At 56.5% G+C, this 6,000-nt stretch overlaps 1 protein-coding gene across 1 annotated transcript in view; it reads right to left on the reverse strand.

Moving 5' to 3' along the window:
* OPLAH (5-oxoprolinase, ATP-hydrolysing) overlaps window positions 1-397 on the reverse strand; it is an 83,958-nt gene extending 83,561 nt beyond the window's left edge. Inside the window, exon 1 of the mRNA XM_040432838.1 lies at window positions 264-397. The gene's annotated coding sequence lies outside the window, so the exon portion shown is untranslated. The remainder of the gene's footprint in view (window positions 1-263) is intronic.
* Between the last annotated feature and the right edge of the window lie 5,603 nt (window positions 398-6,000).

Below are 6,000 nucleotides of genomic sequence, written 5' to 3' on the forward strand. Positions count from 1 at the left end.
CAAAATGTGAAAAAAAATTGAAACTGATCCGTTTGTCCGTATGACAAACGGACAGACGGATCCGTTCTTGCAATGCACTTGTGAGACGGATCGTCCACAAATGCTGTCCGTTTGCATGCTGATTGCCGGGTCACTCTGCCACAAGTGTGAAAGTACGCTTAGTGCGATAACTAAAATATTTCAAAAACTTTAGTATATTTTGGGCGTCACATGACCCCTGTCACCTGCAATTTATGGATTGTGTATATCCGGCGGTCACCTACCTGCTTCTCCAGGACCGGACGCCACCTCTCCAAGGTCAGCTGCTTAAAATTCCTCCCTTTTCAGACAAACAGTGGACAGATAATCCCAGAATCCCCGCGGAATAACATCGGGGGGCACTGCCCTGTGTGGAGGGGGGAGGACCCGGGGACAAATGCCCTTGCAAAAACTGCAAATACACCGTGCAAGCCAAGAGGTGCAGAAATCTCTGCCAGCACTAAGTGCGCGCACAGATACACGAGGAGTGCCCCGTCCTCACCCGCTGCTGCTGCTCCTCATGCATACATTTGCTGAGCCTTCCCTGGTGCACTGAAGGGGTTAACAGCATTCCTGAATGTAGCTTTTTTTTCTTCTTCACACGCCTCCTAATGGGCCAATGAAAAACCAAGAGTGGAGAGCAGCCGCCTGTGATTGGCCGGGGGAGGCCGGACACTCAGATATAAGCTGCAGCCACATGTGTCCAGACTATAGTGTGTCACTTTTCAGGCACAAGAGACTAAGAGGCAGGAAATACCTTCTCAGAGAGGGGAGGATGGGAGTCCTACCAGAAAGTGCTGGGAGGACAACTACCCCCAGCATGTCCAACCTGTTATTATGTGATATCAGAGGACATTACAGGAGTAGATAGAAGAGGAGAGGACTACAACTCCCAGCATCTCCTTCACTCAATAAATCCATCCCTTCTCTCTTTTCTTCTACTTCATACAACACTCCGCCCCCTGCACTAATCACATGACAGTGACATCATCACAGGTCCTTTCCTACCACTTCTCTCCACTGTTGAGCTCCGCCCCTCCTGATCACATGACAGTGACATCATCACAGGTCCTTTCCTACCACTTCTCTCCACTGCTGAGCTCCGCCCCTCCTGATCACATGACAGTGACATCATCACAGGTCCTTTCCTACCACTTCTCTCCACTGCTGAGCTCCACCCCTCCTGATCACATGACAGTGACATCATCCCAGGTCCTGCAGCAGATACAGAGCAGGTCCTGGTCAGTAGTCACTGGCAGTGCTAGCAGACAGATTGCTTACCGGGGGTGGGGGGTGCTAGTGGTGTTGGGTCTGCCGGGTGACGTCACTCACCCCATCAGACTGGTGTCACCCGGTGCGTCCCGCACCCGCCTTGCAACGCCACTGGACGGATCCGCACCTATAAATGCAAACGATGGTATCCGTTCAGAACGGATCCGTCTGCATAACTTAGTCAAAAAAAGTCTAAGTGTAAGTCAAACAGATCCGTCCTGACTTTACATTGAAAGTCAATGGGGGACAGATCCGTTTACAATTGCACCAATATTGTGTCAACGTCAAACAGATCCGTCCCCATTGACTTACATTATAAGTCAGGACGGATCCGTTTGACACCGCAGCTTTTTTGTGTCCGCCTCCTGAGCGGAATGGAGGCTGAACGGAGGCAAACTGATGCATTCTGAGCGGATCCTTATCTATTCAGAATGCATTGGGGCTGAACTGATCCATTTGGGGCCGCTTGTGAGATCCTTGAAACGGATCTCACAGGCGGACCCTGAAACGGCAGTGTGAAAGTAGCCTTACCTGCAGTCCTATGTAAAACCACAGATAACACTAGTGTAGATCATGTGGTAGTGTCACCTACGTCCTTAGTGTGCCTCCCTGTGTCTCTCCCATGGACTCCATGCTGGCTCTGCTTCCTCTTCCATCTTCTTCTTCTTGCACAGAACGTCCTGAAGCAGCTGCGTCAAGACATAGGAACACTGTGGGCATGGTGATGGTGACACACAGGGAGACACACACAGGGACAGACACACACAGGAGGAGGGGAGCAGGGTCACTAGTGAGGTGACATGAGGAGGGGGGAGCAGGGTCACTAGTGAGGTGACAGGAGGAGGGGGGAGCATGGTCACTAGTGGGGTGACATGAGGAGGGGGGAGCAGGGTCACTAGTGAGGTGACAGGAGGAGGGGGGAGCATGGTCACTAGTGGGGTGACATGAGGAGGGGGGAGCAGGGTCACTAGTGAGGTGACATGAGGAGGGGGGAGCAGGGTCACTAGTGAGGTGACAGGAGGAGGGGGGAGCAGGGTCACTAGTGAGGTGACAGGAGGAGGGGGGAGCAGGGTCACTAGTGAGGTGACAGGAGGAGGGGGGAGCAGGGTCACTAGTGGGGTGACAGGAGGAGGGGGGAGCAGGGTCACTAGTGGGGTGACAGGAGGAGGGGAGCAGGGTCACTAGTGAGGTGACAGGAGGAGGGGGGAGCAGGGTCACTAGTGATGTGACAGGAGGAGGGGGGAGCAGGGTCACTAGTGAGGTGACATGAGGAGGGGGGAGCAGGGTCACTAGTGAGGTGACAGGAGGAGGGGAAGCAGGGTCACTAGTGAGGTGAGGTGACAGGAGGAGGGGGGAGCAGGGTCACTAGTGAGGTGACATGAGGAGGGGGGAGCAGGGTCACTAGTGAGGTGACATGAGGAGGGGGGAGCAGGGCCACTATGGGGTGACAGGAGGAGGGGGAAGCAGGGTCACTAGTGAGGTGACATGAGGAGGGGGGAGCAGGGTCACTAGTGAGGTGACAGGAGGAGGGGGGAGCAGGGTCACTAGTGAGGTGACAGGAGGAGGGGGGAGCAGGGCCACTAGTGAGGTGACAGGAGGAGGGGGGAGCAGGGTCACTAGTGAGGTGACAGGAGGAGGGGGGAGCAGGGCCACTAGTGGGGTGACAGGAGGAGGGGGGAGCAGGGTCACTAGTGAGGTGACATGAGGAGGCGGGAGCAGGGTCACTAGTGGGGTGACAGGAGGAGGGGAAGCAGGGTCACTAGTGAGGTGACAGGAGGAGGGGGGAGCAGGGTCACTAGTGGGGGGACAGGAGGAGGGGGGAGCAGGGTCACTAGTGGGGTGACAGGAGGAGGGGGAGCAGGGTCACTAGTGAGGTGACAGGAGGAGGGGGGAGCAGGGTCACTAGTGGAATGACAGGAGGAGGGGAAGCAGGGTCACTAGTGAGGTGACAGGAGGAGGGGGGAGCAGGGTCACTAGTGAGGTGACAGGAGGAGGGGGGAGCAGGGCCACTAGTGGGGTGACAGGAGGAGGGGGGAGCAGGGTCACTAGTGAGGTGACATGAGGAGGGGGGAGCAGGGTCACTAGTGGGGTGACAGGAGGAGGGGAAGCAGGGTCACTAGTGAGGTGACAGGAGGAGGGGGGAGCAGGGTCACTAGTGAGGTGACAGGAGGAGGGGGGAGCAGGGTCACTAGTGGGGGGACAGGAGGAGGGGGGAGCAGGGTCACTAGTGGGGTGACAGGAGGAGGGGGAGCAGGGTCACTAGTGAGGTGACATGAGGAGGGGGGAGCAGGGTCACTAGTGAGGTGACATGAGGAGGGGGGAGCAGGGTCACTAGTGAGGTGACATGAGGAGGGGGGAGCAGGGTCACTAGTGAGGTGACAGGAGGAGGGGGGAGCAGGGTCACTAGTGAGGTGACATGAGGCGGGGGGAGCAGGGTCACTAGTGAGGTGACATAAGGAGGGGGAAGCAGGGTCATTAGTGGGGTGACAGGAGGAGGGGGAAGCAGGGTCACTAGTGGGGTGACATGAGGAGGGGGGAGCAGGGTCACTAGTGGGGTGACAGGAGGAGGGGGAAGCAGGGTCACTAGTGAGGTGACAGGAGGAGGGGGGAGCAGGGTCACTAGTGAGGTGACATGAGGAGGGGGGAGCAGGGTCACTAGTGGGGTGACATGAGGAGGGGGGAGCAGGGTCACTAGTGAGGTGACAGGAGGAGGGGGAAGCAGGGTCACTAGTGAGGTGACAGGAGGAGGGGTGAGCAGGGCCACTAGTGGGGTGACAGGAGGAGGGGGAAGCAGGGTCACTAGTGAGGTGACAGGAGGAGGGGGGAGCAGGGTCACTAGTGGAGGCGACAGGAGGAGGGGGGAGCAGGGTCACTAGGGGGGACAGGAGGAGGGGGAGCAGGGTCACTGGGGGGGCAGGAGGAGGGGGAAGCAGGGTCACTAGTGGGGTGACAGGAGGAGGGGGAGCAGGGTCACTAGTGGGGTGACAGGAAGAGGGGGAGCAGGGTCACTAGTGGGGTGACAGGAGGAAGGGGAGCAGGGTCACTAGTGGGGTGACAGGAGGAGGGGAGAGTGGAGAACGGTGAGACTGGACGGAACGATGATTCAGGGAGGGGGGAATCACTTACTTAAAGACTGACAGGCTGGGCTTTTCACTGCCACAACAACACGGGGGGGGGGGGGGGGGGGGCAGGGGTTCACAAGCTCAGGGTCAGCCTTTCTCTCAGACCAGTCCAGTCACATGAGTCTGTGGCTCCCCAGGATCCTTGGGCAGTGCGCCGCGATCTCCTTAATACAGCCACTTCCGGGAGCCGGCCCCTCCTCCTTCCAGCTCTCGCCGGCTTTCCCTGCCTCACCCGACCTGTATCGCTAATACCCAACCAATAACAAAGCTCCTTGCTGTAAGGAGCTTTGTTATTGGTTATTTCAGGCACAGGCAGCATTGCTGCGTTGTCCGTGCCGTTCACAGCGCTCACTGCGCTTATGAATGTAGGGGACTTTTTCCAGGGAGTAAAATTTATTATTTAGTAAAAGTTATTGCGACCTCTGGCTGCAGGAGTGAGCGGGGCCCCTACTGGCCGCGGGCCCTCAGTCCATGCCCGAGTGCCTGAATGGTCAGTCTGCCCCTAACCAAGGATGACCACTCATCATAGAGGTATCTAATGGCTGCCCAAGTATCTGATGGTGCTGGGTCAGGTCCTCACCACCCAGGGACCCAAAAACTGCTAACCCTGGGAGATGGAACAGCAACAGTAGTTTGTATTTACATCATTACATGATGAAGTGGTAACGTTTCAGAAACGGTCCTTCTTCAGACTCAGCAATCAGTGCAGCAAATAATGCACCCAGGGCAAGGATTCAGTATCGCCCCGTCCCACATACCTAATAAAATCTATCATAGGATACATGGTGGTACCAATACACCTTGCAATAAATGAAAAAAACAACTGGTCCTACCGCATTCAGGGTGTCGCTGGCGTGTCGGCGTGATGTCCGCTGGATCCGTAACAGAGTCCCCGTTTCACCTTCACGCGAGCCTTATTAACCGCCTCCACTGATCGTGCGTCCCTCCTAACCCGCCTCGGGACTATGTCCAACCACACGGTCACCGGACCAGGGAACAACGACCACAGCCGTAGCAAGTCCCACTTAATATCCTTCACCAACTCACGAATAGGCCGCCAAATCATTGCCTCCCGTGTGGACCACTAAAACATCAGGCGCCCTGTCCGTCCGCACAAACCGATGCACCTCCGGCAACACCCCTTTCCAGATCATGCCCCTGCGCCCTAACCATCTTACCACCACGGACTCTTTATCAAAACCCAACTGCTGACCGTTCGGCCGAACCGCTGCCCGGACGGCCCCCCCAGAAGACATACGAATGCCCCAGGATCCACACCAGAGCGGGTGCTGCATTTGTAATGAGAAAAATTGCAAGAACAATACCACAACTTCTTATATTACCAAAAGCACCCCAATCCCCCACCATCCAATCGGAACGCCTACAAGCGATCTAACCGAACGTAGGACCAAAACCGAGCCGATTCCCAACGCCCAATCCGCTTGATAACCTCCTCTCCCAAGCTCAACCTTGCCGCTTCCGTCGCCGCCCCAATCCTAAAGGAGTGACTGGAGTACCCATCTCTTTCCAACCCCAACCGGTTCAAACACTTATAAAATACCGCCGAAAACTGAAAACGAGAGAGAAA

Source organism: Bufo bufo, chromosome 5, assembly GCF_905171765.1.
Source record: "Bufo bufo chromosome 5, aBufBuf1.1, whole genome shotgun sequence".
Lineage (NCBI taxonomy): Eukaryota > Metazoa > Chordata > Amphibia > Anura > Bufonidae > Bufo > Bufo bufo.